The sequence below is a fragment of the Pavona decussata genome, unplaced genomic scaffold (assembly GCF_977016875.1).
Source record: "Pavona decussata unplaced genomic scaffold, jaPavDecu1.1 SCAFFOLD_215, whole genome shotgun sequence".
Taxonomy (NCBI): domain Eukaryota; kingdom Metazoa; phylum Cnidaria; class Anthozoa; order Scleractinia; family Agariciidae; genus Pavona; species Pavona decussata.
In genome coordinates this window covers 437,939-457,198 of record NW_028145620.1, presented here as the reverse complement: position 1 = coordinate 457,198, position 19,260 = coordinate 437,939, and positions in this window count along the sequence as shown.

Sequence of the window (19,260 nt, the reverse complement as noted above, 5' to 3'; positions counted from 1 at the left end):
GCAACAGAATGAATCCATTGTTACTAAATGTTAACGTTGCATGTTAAGTGGAAAGTTTGCCTTATGCTGAATTCGTATCTATGTTCAACCCTTCTCTACTCTTTTCTTCCTTCCAAAACGTAACTCGGAAAATGACAACGTACAAGAGAAATGTGAGATAAGTTCAATTGATAGGAAAATCTCAGATTCTTGTCATTGATGTGTCATCTATGAAAGGTAAATGGTATATCAAAATTCCTAGAAATAAATGAAACAAATTCCAAGTCGGGATATTCTGCCAGCCAGACACTATGCAAACAAAACTCCGAAATGGACAAACTTTGCAAAAACCTCAAAAACTACTGGTTCCACTTGAGGGAAGGCACTTAGATGATCTTACTCTTTTCATCAAGATCTCGCTCTTCAACAGACATACGGTAAATAGCGAGGAAAGAGTGCTTGGCTCCTCACTCGCCCAAATAACTACTCTGTTGGTCATTTTCTGACCATTCAGTATCCTGATTGAGTTTTCACGCCAACAGCGCATAACAATCCCGGATGCATCGCAGGTGCATGACGACATTGTAGTTACCGCGGATTGTTGTACAGGGCGAGATCTTATAATATATTTTATCCCTTATTGAAAGGCGCAGTAAGAAACCGCTTACATTTAGTTTTTGAAGTTTCTTGGATAACTTTGGAGAAATCAGGCGAGTCACAAACATGCCTTTTGCAGTGAGCTGGACAAATTGCTGGGCAATTTTTACATAAATGTCCATAAAAAAGACAAAAGAGAAAACGAATCAGACACGCTTTCCATTGTTCTCGAGAAGTATCCAGAGATTGTTGGACGAGCACAATTAAAAAATTAACAACTTCCAGAGTGCGAGAATATTAAAGTCAAAACAAAGGGAACAACGCAACGGAACCTCTTCAGCACGACGATTTCGAAAGTCGATTTACCCAAAACCAGTTTGCACATCTACGATTTTGAAGTTTTGTCCCGCACAATGTGATTCCTGATAACCCTGCACTTTGTGCACCGCCCTAAAAGTTGATGTCACCCTTCTAGCCCAAAGAAAATGAGATAGTGTCTGTCTATTTATTTTTTCTCTTTGATATTGTCATCGGTGCCCTACACAGTAATAGGTCAACGCACGTCTAGATATCTTTCTAGGTATTGCTATGGTGATTTGTGATTGCTAACTAAAAATATAACCAGTTTATTGAGGGATAATTTTCAGCAATTCACCTTAGAGTGGACTGGGAATCCATTGTTGACAAGAAGGCGTCAGGTCAAGGCAGGTGGGCTAAAAAGGAAAAGTTAGGAGTCTAGGGCAGAGAAACAGGAGAATGGAGAAGGAAAGGGGAGAAAAAAAGTCATCACAATACAAAATCCCCTTTTATTTTTGCGGTAAGTATTAATTACAATGTATACATGCGATACTGTTTGCTTGAGAATAGGATATTGCCTTTAAAGACAATAAAGCGCAAACATTATTTACAAAATTAGCATACATAATTAATTTAGGAATTAATAGGAATTTTTTGCGAATCGTCCATTTTAGCAATTAGGCAAAGTCGCACGTCCTGCCTAGTAGGTTGCCCACACAGCCGGAGATTAAGGCCGATGTCTAAGGCATTTTAAAAGCAACCAGGATTATTGAGACTTGCCCCTGGATGGGATGCTAAACCCAGAATGAAGTTACCCCCAAAAGTTTGTTGCCGGGACATATTTATATACTGGCTGAAGACAGACAAGTAAAAATAAAAGTTGTAAAGTTGTATTAGTATCAAGTATTAAAAAAGGCAAGTATCAAGTTTTCTGTGTTATTTAGCATTCCATGTAGAATAGTATAAAGTATTATATTGTATGTATAAAGAATTGTCTCAATTAAAGCATCAATTACAAAAAGAAAATTGCAAAACTATTCTGTAACTTCCTGTGCTTGTTAAGTATTTCAAATTGCAATAGAAAAAACAGGTCACCGTGACGGCGAAAGAGCTATCTCGTTTTGTTTTAATCATGTTTTGAACATTCCATACATTTCCCTGTATTTTTTTTTTTCCGTGATTTATTTTTAGTAGCAGTTTACGGCTGATTAGCTGTACAGACAAATTGTATGGAAAGTTCAAAACACGACTGGTCGCTTTCTGACAAATCTTTCCAATTTTTTTCTTAAAATCCTTTTCCTTGTGCCAAACGTTTCCAATTCATGATTTTTTTTAGAAGCGATGTTTAATGAAAATTATTTGACATCGGATTCCCATACCAACACTGTTATTTCAAGCCTGTTTGCCTACTCGTCAAAATGACGTCGAAAAGTAAGAAAACTCCGTTAAAGATAAGTTTATTTTTTAATTGAAGAGCTTTCAGGAACCACCAGGTGAATTGGTTATTCGGATGCCACACATTCAAACAGAAAACAAAGACGCTGATCAGTCTCCACATAAACTTACTTCACTTTAAAGAAGTCTTGAAACATTTTTAGTAAATTATATAATGATTAAGTAACCTCAAGGACTCACGAAAAACTTATAATCTTAGAGCTCTCACAGTAAAAAAAAAAACAAGAAATCTTTAGCGGACTGTTCTATTTTATTTATTTATTTATTTATTTATTTCATTTGACCGTGGAGATTGTCGGACTCAAATCATTCTGTTTATATATCCGTCTCGAATTATTTAACGACCTCCACGTACCAAGAGCAATTACTGAGGATTTTTCTGATTCATTCACTTTATCGTCCTGCGTGAATAATATGACATATCCTGGAATTTATTCAGCCAAGGATGAACTCGTCTGATCCCTCGTTCACGTTCAAAAACAATGTAATAGTTATTTTGGACTTGTATAAGGTTCCCCACAGAGCACTCAACTCATCGGAAATATGAGGATTTAATTCTTGTGCCCAACTTTTTCAGTAAAAGTTCTACAATAGTCAAACTGAGAAAAAGGAAATACAACAATTATTGCGATCGTCCGTTACTCAGTGAAGTAACAAGTCCTCGATGAAAATCTAACTTAATATTCTGTATTCTTTCCGAAGACTGAGTTTATGAACTTCTTTACTTCTTACTTGGGTAAGCAGACTGCGTGTAAACCGTGTGGGTTTCACCCTTTAAACATCTATTTTGTAACTAGAGATTCATTAACACTCTTAAACGGGTTACGCTGTAGGGTGCGAAACAATAGCATCCTGCTGTTAAATCTTGCGGAACCGGGCAGTGTAACGATGGAGACCTGTTCCAAGAAATCTAATGGAGACTATAGTTTCAACTGAGTTTTGATGGTTGCCTCTCCTCTTCTTAGCCAGGTCTCGGCTTTTAACCGATAACCGTGTGATTAACCGTTTGTAATTACGGTCATTATAAGAAATAGCATGTGCATAGATTACACTCAAGGAACACTGGAAAATAGCTAGCAAAAAAGGACTGGGAACAAACATTGCATTGCATCAGACTCCGACCGCAATTCTGTGTTTCCCTCGGTCGGGTAGAAGTTGATATGTCCAAGTACAGTTCGCAGTTCCACCGTGAATGTCATTAATTCAGAGATACTGTTGGACTACCTGTTGCTTAATCGGAAGAATACAGAAAAAAACGTGTCAATTTCGTTCCCGGTGGTGAAATATTTGCATCCGAGATCGTATTACTGTAAGCTGACCACGACACCAATGGTGCTCATAAATCAACAGTATGACTTTAAAGTGGCCATTGTACAGTACAACAGCTTACAACCCGCGAACATTAAAGACACGTTGCAGCTGGATTTTCAAGAATCCAGCCGCCAAGTGTCAAGTGACAAGGAGTTGCTTTTTTCAATCAGACTAATTATTGCTATGGATTGATTGCAGTGTGGAGCTTATTTTCGCTCATTTATTAAAACTAAGTTTTATTTGAATTGTCTGCAAATAACATTTCACACGATTTAAAGGTACAATTATCAGTTCCGAAATAAGTTGCTAATCATATTTTCAGATTTAATGATTGAAAACCAGAAAGTTACTCCTTACTTAAAATGTTAAATAAGCATCGGGATTGTTTTCGTTTGGTTGTACTCTTGCTTTACTATAATTCTCAAAAACCTACAAAAATAAATTACAATTAAATCTGAGAAAGCTTACACAGTGTGCTTTGCTGTGTTTTCATGGCTGTTCAGAGCTTCCAAAAACAGCGGCTTGCCCACGTGCAGCACTCTACTGTACATAGTCGAGTGCTGCACGTGGAGAAGCCGATCTAAAATAAACCGCTCCAGACGGCTTTTCGAAGCTCTGGGAAGCTATGTAAATAAAGCAAAACACACAAGGTGGGCTTTTCCAGACTTAATTTTAATTTTTGTAGGTTTTCGAAGGAATGCCGCTGTTAATTTTCGATTAAATTTGAACGCCATTCAAACTCTTATATTACGCTTTGGTGACCTGTGTTGTTACTGAGCTCTTCTCAGCAAAAAGTCTCACAATGTCTTCTCTTTGACCTGAACTTGAACAGGCAAAGGAAATAATTATGATCGAAGAGTATCCCATTTAATGAGACACAGACACTTGTAAATACTTGTACGCTTTTTTGGCCAGTATTCAATTTGATTGCAATGTTAGTTTGCCACTGCAGATTGTTAATTTAAGCAAGGTTGCGAAATCACGTCGATAGTCACAGTAAAAAACAAAAAAATAGTCCGCGAACAATTTAAACAACGGAAAAAATGCACCCAAAATGGGGTATTTAATAATAAGTACTGTGGGAGCTTGGGACAAACGTTTCAACAAAAGTTTGAAACTATTCCCCGAAGAAAATTTTAATTTCTTAAAAGAGCCGTTGGAATTTTAATCAGGCTAGAGTACAAAGCCTTTAGAGAAGTCCACCGGAATAATTCTTTTTTCTGGAAATGTGGTTTTGCTCAAGTGCGAAAAATTCAGTTGCAAACTCATAATTACATTTTCAACTGAATTACTGCTTTAATAACCAAAAAACAAAGCAGTGGCTCCCTCCGTCTTTTTTATCTCTCCAAATAAACAAATTTAACAAAATATTCTTTTCAAACTGGTTACTGTTGCAAAAATTGCCAACAACGATATGAGGATGACTACTGAGGTATTCACTGTCTTTATGGACAAAAACCAATTGTACTTTTTTCATGTTCACTATAGCGAACCTAGAATTAAACAGAACTACTTTCGCGCAAGTTCACTATATGGTACTTGAAGGAATTCCAGATTTCGTAACTGGGGCGATCACGCAATGAGATTTTGCTTTTTGTTTTGTTTTGTTTTTCTGTGGAATTTTTTCCCGTTACTATGCTTCGATGTAAAGGAAAAACTTTGCACATTCACCTCCCGCTTAATAACCGTCACACAGAAGACATCTCGCGGTTTTTTCATCGCTGGCTTAATTTATGCAATGGGAACCGTTTGCAGGTTGTCAAATAAAGGCAACACACGTCCATAAAAAAAAAAAAAAACAAAGTCGCGCAAGTGGCTGATAGTTCAAACTTTATAGAGGTTAAGTAAATCACATGTGGATAACTGTCTACAAATAGACTCCACTATGAAACAGGTAGCGTTATCATTAACAAGTCTTCTTCAGTTTCAATAGCACTGAGCGTGAAATCATCATTTATCAAAGAAAGTTCAGGGTCAAAACCAAATTTGGTCAATATTCGTTAGAATAACGTATGGTAGTTTGTCATCTTTCAGGAATTTCTTGTATCATACTGTTTCGTTAGGATTTTCGAAAAACAAAACAAATAACACGTGAACATGTGTTTTGAATATGGACGAAAATTAACAAAAAATAAGAAAATGTTTTAATTTAATTACTATTATTAATATTATTATTACTATTATTGTTATCATTATTGATTGATTTTTTGCATTGTCGCAAAAAAGGGGGGTTTACATTTCAAGAAAAACAGGTTCTCGTCTGATAGAAGAGGGCAGCGCCAAAAATACACCGGATGTTAAATGGCTAGATCGGCTTCCGGAACATTAGAATTGTATCTATTGCGCGGGTCGGTTTCTACCATGGGCAATAGGACACGTGGGTTTCGACTAAATAAATATTACATTTATCTCAAATATAGTTGAATTACTCACAATAAAGTAGTCTTCAGGCTTTTCTGGTCGTTTCTCCCCATTTATTTCTTGTAGAACAGACCTAACATTCTTTATCGCCAGCAAAAGCTTTCGTTAAGTCTTGGTAACCGTGCCGTGTTTATTGAAACCCTAGGTGCGGCCGCTAAGCGGGTGAGCGTTAACACTAAAAAGTGACTGGGTAGGAAGCAATTTAACCGTTGCTAGGAGATTAGAGCTATTGGCCAATCACTGAACCGAAAATACAATAGGCATTGTTTTTCAAATTCGTCTGCGCCTGGTAAGAGCACTGCAAACTCCTTCCACCCCTTGCTAGTTACAAAATATGACAAAAAGATTACTCTCCCCACATAGAAGGAGTCACAATTTTGAAATATATGACTGAACTGATATATTTGGGCTTTGAAAATTGCTTAGTTTATCGGATTGCTGTTGGCCAAACTGTGTATTGAAATCAATGATAATTTTTCTAAGTCAGATAAACAGAAGGTCAAGAAGTAGATTAACGAAGGAAAAAGTTCCATTACATGTAATAACATTTTATTCAGGATTTTTACAAACATTACTTGACGTATTGCAGTCCGGTCTTCCCAGCTTTAGCGAGCGCTTCTTCGGATGGCTTCAACATCGAATGAAATTTGTTGCAGTTAAATTACTTGCACTTCTAACAAGCTTAAGGAGATATAGATATTTATGGCAAAATGCAACAATCGCTATATTAAAATACAGAAGAAAACAAATCGAACATTTTAAAAAACGTCTTTCAAGCGCTGAACTGGAGTAAACGCACTTTAAACGATGGTATTTTTTTTCCAAACCTGGAATGAAGTTAGTTTTTGGTTCCATGGCAAGTTATTCAAAACAAACAACGAAATATTCTGGTGAAACAGCTTCCAACTAACCACATATTTTGGACTCGAAGCGAGTTTTCTCTCTCCCGAACATTGTCCGACACCTCTTCGTTACCAGACTTCTATCGGCCTTTTAGACCCCCAGGAGCGGGCACCCTTTGCTTCCTTATATGGAGATGGGCATAGTTTCTTCTTACGAGCCTCGCACGATTGATCGAGTTTGGTTCCTACCCAGGGGGGATTATGAGTTAACGCTCGCGAGCTCAGTGGCCGCGCCTGGGATTTCAATAGGACGAACGGTTACCAAGACCGAACGAATGCTGAATTTGTTTTGAGTCAAACGGCGCGTTGTTACTTGCTAATCAGGGCTATTTTACAAGAAATAAATGGGGAGAAACGACCAGAAAAGACTAAAGACTACTTTATTGTGAGTAATTCAACTATATTTGAGATAAATGTAACATTTATTTAGTCGAAACCCATGTTTCCTATTGCCCATGTTTCTACTTGAGTTGCAAGAGCAGTATGTAATTTTTCACTGAAGAAACTTCTCGAAAAACCTTTCCGATTTGTAATTCAATTTCTTTGCTATACTACTACTACTACTACTACTACTACTACTACTACTACTACTACTACTACTACTACTACTACTACTACTACTACTACTACTACTACTACTACTACTACTACTACTACTACTACTACTACTACTACTACTACTACTACTACTACTGCTGCTACTGCTACTGCTACTGCTACTGCTACTGCTACTACTACTACTACCTACCGAGGACACGGACTTATATAATTAGGGACTTTCCACTGGCATTCTTCTATGGTTACAACGCCTCGTAGCCACTGACTAAATTTTCCAGCATGATCTGATGAATATCAGACACTTTGCAATTACGTTTATTTTCCCAACGTTCACTTGTTTAATTACTAGATATAACACAACAAATAAAGTTTCCTGAAAAGCTCTTCGTAAAAACCGACTCTAAGATATGTGAATAGGCCATTTCCGAGTTGCTGTGAACCTCACTATGAAAGCGAGGCCAAGTGCAAAAATTTTCATATGAAAATTAGTTTTGTTTGCATATGAATGAAAACTAATCTTCATAACAAGAACTTTGCACTTAGCCTCGCGTTCATAGTGAGGTCCAAAGTAACTCGGAAATGGTCTATTTCCCTCTTATCCTTTTCAAAACATATAGCCTTAACTTGTTAAATCCACTTTCTTACTTTTTCCTCTCAAAAAGTGTTCTAATTCAAATCCCTCTTGTCCTCTAGCTAAGTAGCAATTTTTATGGCAAACTAAAGTGTAGAAAGAGAAAGGGGGGAAAAGGTAGAAAGAGAAGGAAGGCCTGACCCAAAAGCATTCACCGGCTTGTGCTGAACGTCCGGTTTTCGGACGTTTACACTGATTGGGTGAAACAAAGACCTTCTATCTAACACCGTTGGAGATGGCTACTCCCAACTGCGAACTGAGTTTGAAGTCATATAAGTTACTACACTTTGGTTTTAGATAAAACTGTATGTAATTAAAAGAAGCATACGAAGGGATCGGATCCTCATGCCCGTTCGTCGGATTCAGTACAATGCCGACCGAGAATTGTGGCGTGGAAGCCGTTTCGGACGACGCCCCTGGATAACTTCAACGGGCTTCATTGATAATATGCTGTATATGTAAACTGGGGAAAATCCTTTATACAACTTTATATTAGCTACAGAGCGAAGACACGTAGTGGTTACCGTTAGTCGGTTGAGTCGAGTTTGATTCGGAGACACCAACAACAGCAAGGCTTACTGTGTTTTACGAAAGGAAACGAAACGAAATGAAGCCCATCGGCAACGGCTGCGAAAGGTTTGCCCTTGTTATGACTTAAAATGTATTGGAAATTTAAAGACATGTTAGCGTGGAATGGAGCATGTGGTACGCCGAGAAAGTTCTTTCGTCGAATCCGACCCAACTTTTGTTTGCAGATGATCTGATCACAATTAATCGGCGTTTTAAAAGAGGTTAATGCGTGCGTTTACCGAATGAACAGTTCATCCCGATTGGATCATTTGTAACAGAATACATACGCTACCGCTTTAGTGTGGTTGACGGCTTTGTTCTGTGGCAAATTAACCTGGACGACTTGAAATGTACTTTGCCACCGGAATTTTTTTTTTTTATTTAGGTCATTTGGCGAGTTGGCCGGTAAAATATAAGTGCGCTTTATCACGTATTGTAGGATTATCTAAATTATTTTTACTCTTGAGGCAGTGATCAGCAAGCTATCTCAGTATAGCTCCAGACGATAAACCTTCCCCGAGGTAAATTACCTGGAGCCGGAAAATCGGCCATACATCGGTCACATTTCCCCAGGTAAACTGCCAACAAGTTGTGTTTCCCTAGTTAAAAAGATAGTAGCTTGACTACAGCTTGTATATTTAGCAACTTGAACACCAAGCGCCCCGAAAAGCCTGATGCTCAGGCAGCGTTTACACGAACGCGGTTTTATTTGTAACCACATCGCTTTCGATGCGGTTACACCTTCCGTTTACACGACGCCGGCCCAGACCGTTACCGAAAGCGGGTCGATTTGAAAACGCTGACAAAAGTGAAGCGTTTTCAAAACGATACGGTTTCATCTGTCGTGTAAACGGCGAAACCGCATCGATTTGAATACGGTTACTATCTTGGCGCGAAATTTCACTTAGGCGCAAAGATTCAAAATGGTGAACCTCGGCCCTTTTACTGACTTTGCACTCGTTAGTTCCTTTCAAACTGTCAACAGGAGTTCTAGTTGTCTTCGTCGTCAGTCTATGTGAACTGTGCGCGCTATTTTTCGCCATGTTGAGAAAAACAAAATGGCGGCGTAATAATCGAACCGAGATCTCCTTCCTCAATAATGAGTGCCTGGGAACGAGATCGGCATAACGTAAGCACTTAATTGAAAACAGTGAGACTGGCACCGTATAAACACTTTGAAACTGTTTCGTTGAAACGTTTTCGATACGGTTTCAAGGTTATGAAAACGTGACGATTTGAAACCGCGTTCGTGTAAACGCTGCCTCAGGATTGAATTGGCTTGGAACACCAACGTTTTCACCTTGAATTTACTTGAGAGCGGGACGAATATTTCTCAGATGCTTGTCGCTGCTTCATACGTGTTACCCGATTTTGTTGTTTTCTAGTCCTTTTTCTTCCTTCAGCTTGAAATTTCGAAGACACATCCACACCAAATCAATGATTTTCGCTAAAAAATAAAATTAAATCAACAGTATCAACTAAAAAGGTGTGAGTAGATCAGCAAATAAGCGAACAGAACTTTAAACTTTTCCTAGAAAGCGGGAGTCAATTTGTATTTGTACAGCAACGGTGTAACTTAGCAACCAGAAAGGTAAATGGACCCTCAAAATATGTATAAAGTGACAAATTGTTGACTTTAAAGGCCTTGAAAAGAGAGAGTCTGTTCGACAGGTGAAGCAGTTACAAACGCGAGTCGCTTCCTGTTTGGCAGCTCCGCACGGCTTTTTAGCGGAGGAAAACAAGTCATACGTATGCACACCATTGTTTACTGGTGGTGGAATTTTGTAACCGAAACGCGTTACCCGTTGTATGTAATAACGCTTTCCAAACTATTTTCAGTTTTTCCAGAATCAAAAATTCCGCGAGGATATATATTATAGCCCTTTTTCTTCGGAATTATTCTGCACAAAACTATAATTTTGTCGTAAAATATCGTAATGTTCATTTCGTGTCTTAAAAAGTAACGTTATCTCACGTTTTTGGTGTAATTTCAAGACTAAAAGTATATCTTAGTTTTTCCTATTTTTGAGGAACGCAATTTTTTAACTTATTCTTGTTAGTTCTAGTTCTTAAAACTGGCGGACAGACAAAAATTGTAATTTTTGTGCATGGCAAGTTTCTCGATTTCAGCGGATAGCTAAATTTGTGCCCCAGGAATTAAGATTCTAACTGACCCTTGCTTTCAGATATGATGGATCTGTATTCACTCAGAAACCAAGGGTCCGAAATTCGGACCCTTGGTTTTCAGTCCGCTTAAATCATGCAAAACTGATGTAATACTACATCCACTCAGAAACCAAGGGTCCGAAATTCGGACCCTTGGTTTTCAGTCCGCTTAAATCATGCAAAACTGATGTAATACTACATCCACTCAGAAACCAAGGGTCCGAAATTCGGACCCTTTGTTTTCGGTCCGCTTAAATCATGCAAAACTGATGTAATACTACATTCACTCAGAAACCAAGGGTCCGAAATTCGGACCCTTGGTCTTCGGTCCTCTTAAATCATGCAAAACTGATGCAATACTGCATTCACTCAGAAACCAAGGGTCCGAAATTCGGACCCTTGGTTTTCAGTCCGCTTAAATCATGCAAAACTGATGTAATACTACATCCACTCAGAAACCAAGGGTCCGAAAGTTGGACCCTTTGTTTTCGGTGCGCTTAAATCATGCAAAACTGATGTAATACTACATTCACTCAGAAACCAAGGGTCCGAAATGGTTTTCGGTCCTCTTAAATCATGCAAAACTGATGCAATACTGCATTCACTCAGAAACCAAGGGTCCGAAATTCGGACCCTTGGTTTTCAGTCCGCTTAAATCATGCAAAACTGATGCAATACTACATTCACTCAGAAACCACTTTTCAATCCGCTAAAAACTTGCAAAATACAATGCTAACTTTATACAGAAACCAAGCTTCCATATTTTCGGACTTAGCTATAATCGTGAAAAAAAAAAAAACCGCAGTGCCGTGTAATAAACATGTTTGTCGCAGAACGCTCATTGAGCTAAGGGTTCAGCAGAGTTCGCGTCTGATCAACAACAAAATAGTAATAATGTTAGTCTAAAAATATGTTCTCTGCCCCCAGACGGCTTTCTGTCCCTGGCCTTGCACATCTTCTTTAAATGAACATCTTCCAGCTGAAAGTAGTCGTTGCATTGGCGTCTATAGTTCATTACATGGCACAAACAATTATACTTGATACTAGGAGATAGATGAACTGAGCCACATCACGTCGCCGGTAATGAGGTCAGCCAGCGGTGAATACGAATTCTTCTCTGAACGAACAGGTGCGGTAAGCCTGAAAACGAAATATCAAAACAACAATTCATTTATGAAAAATGGTAAATCAGCTAAACCTGCTAAACCACTAAATCTTCTGTGCGATGAAAAACAGCGTGACCCTGTTTAGTGAAGTGGCCGTTTTATGGCTTGCAGATGACAACGCATTTACAATTGCTTCTTGAAAATTTATGTTTGGCCATGCAAAGGCCACGAACGATATAAACGGTATGTATGTCTCCTTCATACAAACTAAATTCGTGACGAGGGGTCATCGAAAGGCCGGTTTGTCTCGCCTTAGAAAGGATGGCATAGAAATATTACAAACATCTCAGAAACAGGAAATCAAAAACCTAATACGCGCCCGATTTGAAAATGAATAACGGCTTCAGTTAAGACTCAGTATAAAAAGCTTGAAACACAGACGCACTAAAATTGACCTGAGAGATTTCCCTTATCGCCAGTTTGAGTTCATAAAGTTCCATTTACAAGTGCTAGACTTACAATGTGAGAAGGAAACTTTATAATTACCTTGAGTACGAAGGCCAGCGTACAAATTAACAGCACTTTGCCATGAGCCATGACAAATGCCGTTCCGTTCGTTGTCTCTCGTCTCATCGAGGCCATACGTTTAGCTCATCAGCTTTTCCATCAAACAACATGACATTTTCCTGCATTTTTTCGAATGGAGTCAACACCAAAACGGAGCCGAATAAACCACTGAAACCAGCTCAGCTTGCCAACGACGAAAAGATAATTTTGAACCACGCAATCCCAACCTGTCAACAGTCCGGTGAACGTCATGGCACGTGATCTATGTAAAGTCACGTAGTTTGCACACAAACTCTTCAAATTGTCTCAAAAAAGATATTTGGGCCCACCAGTTATTTCACTTTACTAGGTCTAGTGCTTTTTGCCAGTAAGACACGGCTATGGCCCTTTTATTTCAAAACTAAGGGGGAAAACAAAATGTCACAGAACCTTGTGTGACTCAACTACTGATACAAAGAACTCCCTGTTAACGTTACATTGTGGTCATTTTGGCGGTCAGATCGTTGCTATTACAAAGGCCATTCATTTACTTTTGTAGCGTGGTCGTTACGTTTTGACCCGCATTCTCATCAACTCAAGTAATACAATTTGGAGTTTCCAATAGCATGGTATTCAACGAAAAAGTGAAAGCGAAAGACAGAGATTATTTGAATTTAGACGGCCAGATTTGGGAAGGAGCATGGCCAGTGCATGGAGCCGTCATGTACGTGCTGGGATGGACAATAGCATCACCGATAGACTAGTGATAGCAGCGTTCAAGATTCAAGTCCGTTACGGACGGGAGAAATGGCTATGTTTCTTCTGGTATGTATAACTTCAAGTTGAAAGGAGTATTCAGTTGTGTTTGCTATACTTTAAACAGCTTCAAATAGATTCAAAATACTTGGATGTATTTATACCGGAGCCTAGACTCGGCCTAGTTTTGTATCGCTGGACATTTAGCAGTTTTGTGCCTGTTATTCCTTCGTCCATGTTACATTTAACTTTGGAATAAAGCTTTTAATACGTTCTTTCTCTTTTTCTTTCTTTACGGAATGGAGGGAAATACGTTCCAGTGCACTAACATGCAGAGAAGGTGGTTAAATAAGACACCCGCTGTTGTCATCCGTCAAAGACGCACAAGTCTGAATGGAAGAAAATGTTTCAACTGATGTAGATAGTTTAGAGCAGCTGTTTAGAGGTCGGAGAAAATAAGTTGACATTCTCAGTAAAAATGACATGTCTCCTTTGTTCAGAATTTACCTTTATATATTAAGACACTGTACATTTATCTTATAGTAGAATGGGCCATCACCAAACAGTGTCCCCTATAAATGTCATCCATAATTCTCCTTCGATGAGATCACTACTAAGATTAAATAGTGTGACAAGTAACCTTGCAATTTTGTTGACGGATAGCACTGACCTCACTTTTTATCGTAAGCACAAGTCATTTAAGAGAGATTTGAGGTTTCGCTTAAGGCAATCGTCCTATCTTCGGAGTTGCAGCGTTTTGTTTTTAATGTTTACAATAGATTTTTTAAGCATTTATTGAACCAAGGGTCCGAATTTCGGACCCCTAGACTTAAAGTGAATTGTTTTTAGAAACGCATTTTCTGCGGATTTAGTTGAACCAAGGGTCCGAATTTCGGAACCCTGGAATTAGAGTGAATTATTTTTAAAAACGCATTTTCTGCGGATTTATATGAACCAAGGGTCCGAATTTCGGACCCCTGGAATTAAAGTGAATCATTTTTAAAAACGCATTTTCTGCGGATTTAGTTGAACCAAGGGTCCGAATTGCGGATTTATATGAACCAAGGGTCCGAATTTCGGACCCCTAGACTTAAAGTGAATTATTTTTAAAAACGCATTTTCTGCGGATTTAGTTGAACCAAAAGTCCGAATTTCGGACCGCTTGATTTAGACAAATAAGACTTAAGATTACTTAAATGGCTAATTTATGAGGACAATAAAAATGACTCACGCAACCTTAATCCGTACACAGATCGATTCACGTGGAGAAACAAATCCTTCAAAATTCAATGCCGCTTGGACTTCTTTCTTATTTCGAAAGACCTCATTAATGATGTGCAGTCTTGTAGTATTTTAAATGCGCTCGAGTCAGACCATTCTGCTATTACACTCCATCTTAGATCTAAAGAGCTTAAGCAACACAAAGGTCCTGGGTTCTGGAAATTCAACAGTTCCTTGCTTGAAGATGAAGTATACATCAATAAATTACGCGAAAACATAATCCTCTTCAAAAACAAGTACTTTGACATCGATGATTTGGGATTAAAATGGGACCTAATTAAAATGGAGATCCGCGGTTTCACAATCAAATACTCTAAACTCAAAGCCAAAAAGAGAAAAAACGAAGAACGCTTGCTGCAAAATAAAGTAAACGAGCTGTTGCAAAAATCTGAAACAAATCCTAACAATAAACAACTTCTTAACGAGCTCTATGCTACTAAATTACGCCTACAAATAATTATGCGACAAAAAAACAAAAGGAGCAATCATTAGAAGTAAAGCTCGGTGGCAAGAAAAAGGTGAACGCAATACTCGATACTTTCTCAATCTAGAAAAACGAAATCACTTAAGGAAAACAGTTACAAAACTAAAGGTAGGCGACGATAAATATACTACCGACCAGTTTGAAATATTAGAGGAAGAAAAAACGTTTTATAAATCTCTTTACAAGTCACAAAACACAAACGAGCATGATCTCTCTGAATCCACCTTTTTTGCATCCAGAAACATAGCTCCTCTGGAAAAAGAAGAACAAAAACTTTGCGAAGGGCTTGTTTCAGTAAACGAATGTTTAAATGCACTGAAAGAGTTTAAAAATGCCAAATCTCCTGGTACCGATGGCTTCTCTGCGGAGTTTTATAAATTTTTCTGGCCCGAACTGGGTACTGAGATGGTTTCCAGTTTTAACCATGCCTTCCGATCAGGAACCCTCTCTATCAGCCAAAGACGAGGGATTATTTCGTTAATTCCTAAGAAGAACAAAGATAAAACTCTGCTTGATAACTTAAGGCCTATCTCACTGCTCAATGTAGACTATAAAATCTTGACAAAAACTCTTGCGAAAAGGTTGGAGAAAGTGCTGCCCACAATCATAAACCCTGACCAAACTGGTTACGTCAAAGACCGCTTTATTGGTGAAAATGTTAGATTAATAAATGACATAATGTTTTTTACTGAGCATTCTAAAAAGCCCGGTATTGCAATTTTTCTGGATTTTCGAAAAGCTTTCGACACAATAGAATGGAACTACCTGTCTGCCACCTTACAAGCGTTGAATTTTGGGCCTGACATGTTAAATTGGTTTCAAGTACTTTACCACCAAGTGTCCAGTTGCGTCCTACATAACGGACATGCATCCGACTTCTTTCTTCTCGAACGAGGTGTTAGACAAGGGTGCCCTTTGTCGGGTCTCCTTTTCGTTATTGGAATCGAGCTGTTCGCCAGGGCCGTTAAAAATGATACAGATATCAAAGGCATCAATGTAGACCAAAAAGAAATAGAAATTACACAATATGCAGACGACACCACAGTACTGGTGAGTGATTGCGACTCAATTCTAAGACTACTGAAACTTTTAGACGAATTCAAACAAGTCAGCGGATTGCAAATTAACACAGAAAAAACCGAAGCCATGTGGTTGGGTGCCTGGAAAAACCGCACAGAAAAACCTTTCGGATTTAAATGGCCACATGAGCCTGTTCTCGCCCTTGGAGTTTACTTCTCCTATGATCTTGAACGCGCGAATGTACTTAACTTTGAGGAGAAGATAACCACATTGGAAAAAACCCTGAACAACTGGAAACAAAGAAAGCTCACCTTAATGGGCAAAATAAATATTGTTAAAACATTAGGCTTATCGAAACTAATTTACAGTGCTTCCTTATTGTCTATACCGAAAGGTCTTATAGAAAAAATCGACAAAATTATTTTTAACTTCATCTGGGATAACAAACCAGCTAAAATTAAAAGAAAAACTATTATTGCTGAGAAAAAATGCGGTGGTTTAAGGATGGTCGATTTTGAAATGATGGAACGATCACTAAAAATAGCCTGGGTTAAAAGAATTATAGAAAATTGTGACGCTTCATGGAAAATAGTCCCAGAATACGCTCTAAACCAGTATGGCGGTCTTACGTTTTTCATCAAGTGCCAATACGATATCAAACTATTCGATTTACAAAACCTCCCCGAATTCTACCGTACTATCTTGAGTTACTGGCAAAGCTTTAAACTTGTAACAAACCATGAAGTATCAGCGGAGAAGCAAATAATCTGGAATAATCGTGACATCCTAGTAGATGGAAAACCAATTTTCTACAACTCCTGGGTCAATAAAGGAATTATTTGTATCAAAGATTTACTAGCTGAAGACTTAAATTTTCTATCACTAACTGAGCTCAAAGCAAAACTTAACCTTGAAGTTCCCTTCACTACATTTTACGGTATACTGCAAGCCATCCCAAAGATATGGAAAGTAAAACTCCGCAACACAGTCTCTTCAAAGGTACAATCTCTCTCACTTCCGTCTACTAAAATTGCATATTCGATTTTACTTAGCAAATCCTATTTGATTCCAACCGGTGAGAGTAAAATTTTAAATTACGGCTTCACCAAAGAAAAAACATCCAAAACGTCTATATGCTCCCCTTCCGAATCTTGCATGAACCAAAGCTTATAATCTTTCAGTTCAAAATTATTCATAACATCCTACCTACGCAGTCCAGTTTGTTTCGTGCTGGTATAAAGGACAGTGACAGTTGCCCGCTATGCAGCTACGAAAGTCAATCATTGTTGCACATGCTGTTTACCTGTAACATTTCCTACACGTTTTGGAACCTCTTTACGCGATGGTGGCACAAAACATACCAAGAACACATAAAACTCTCTAAAAGTGTGATTCTGTATGGTTGGCACCAAAAATCAAACAACTGGTCAGCGCTCAATTACGCCCTCGTTATTGCCAAGTACCACATTTTTAGCACTAGTGTTTGCAATGGCATTTTAAACTTTGAAAGCTTTCTTTTACGCCTGAAAAACAAAGTCTCTGTTATGCGAACATTAGCAGTAGCAAATAATAAATTTGAACAATTTGTTAAATCCTGGGCCCCTATGTAATTTGTATACACGTGTTCCTCTGTTCGTGAAGAATGCTGTGTAAAGACTTGTAAATAATTTTGGTTTCAAACTTCACGTGCAGTGTGTATTTATATGTAAATGTGTGTATGTGTTAGTATCTGAAAGTCTGCATGTAACCAGGGTAAGCTTTAAACGTTATCTTGTAACTTACCTTGTATATATTTATCTCGAAAGTTAGCATGCTTTATTTTGTATTTGTAAGTAATGTTTTCAATATAAAAAAAAAAAAATAAAAAAAAAAAAAAATCACTCCGCTAAAAAGAAGTTTTCTTGATGTGTTAACTTTTTACTCCGTCAGAATCGACAAAAAGGTAATCTTAAAAATTCCTCTCCGCACAAATAGCATAAAAATGACGCTTTCTTTGGAAATTTGAAATTTTGGAAAAACTGAAAATAGTTTGGAAAGCGTTTAATTAGTTCGAATCCCGTTCAAGCCCGAATTTTTCTTCATTTTTTTTTTTTTGGTAACTCGCCTTCAGAATTTGCGTAAATAACTGCGTCTTTCTTTTATTTATGCAATTTATTCATAGAAGCAAAACGATTTAAAGTAGAATCCAGCCAATAAACATTTCATCTAAAAAATAAGTATTGCTCTGTTTATATTAGGATCGAAATTTGTCAATTTTAGTATAGTATCACCATTGCCCGCGGAACAATTAGTTGAAGTCAGCTAAATGTTAGGCTTTTATTAGCCCAAGAAATATAAAAGATGTACTAATGTTCGTCAACGAGACTGTGCACTTGCTAAAAAAAAATTTCACTAATTCTAAGGTTATCTATTGTCCAGGAATTCAGAAGATCGTGTTCTTAAAAAGAATATATAATTAAATAAATAAGAAAAACAATAAAATAAAAAAATGCGTACGCTTGTATGTCCAAGTCTGATTCATTATTTAGACTGCAGACTTCAATCTGCTGACTTCTGTCCTTTACTTTTCTCACAACTCAAAAACAAATACATATTTCCCCAGACATCAAACATGTAAACTGATGGAAACTGGAATAGAAAAACAAAACAACAATAAGCTCAAGTGAATAAAACATTTTCACGTAGAAAAACTTTACCGTTTTAATTTATATTCATAGAAGCCATCTGATATAAACGTTCCACCGTCATACTCATTTAAATGTCACCGTTATTACCAAATAAGCTACCACCATCCTCGTTGTTTACCGCCAACTCACATTTGCGAGCACATCTCTCATAGCCTATTGTTCGTTTATCAGGTTTCGTCTCATCACCGTAAGTAAAGAATTTTTGAGAAGCTTTCCTTCTACGGTAAGTAAGCTGATCAATAAGTTGAAAAAGTACTGTCTTTAACACAGTAGATCGTACAAGAGTCTGCTCAGTATCTGGTAGCGCAGGCTCGCTTTCCTTCATGTGTCTTGCTTTCGCAGAAGGCAAATTGCTTTGTTTTGCACCTTTTGTTTCTGCTAGTTTGAAATTTGTTACATGCACGCTAAAGGAGGAACATGCTGCCTGTATAGTATGGAAATTCCCTTGGTTCGTATTTATCGCGATTTTGTGACTGTTTTCACTTATCGTTGA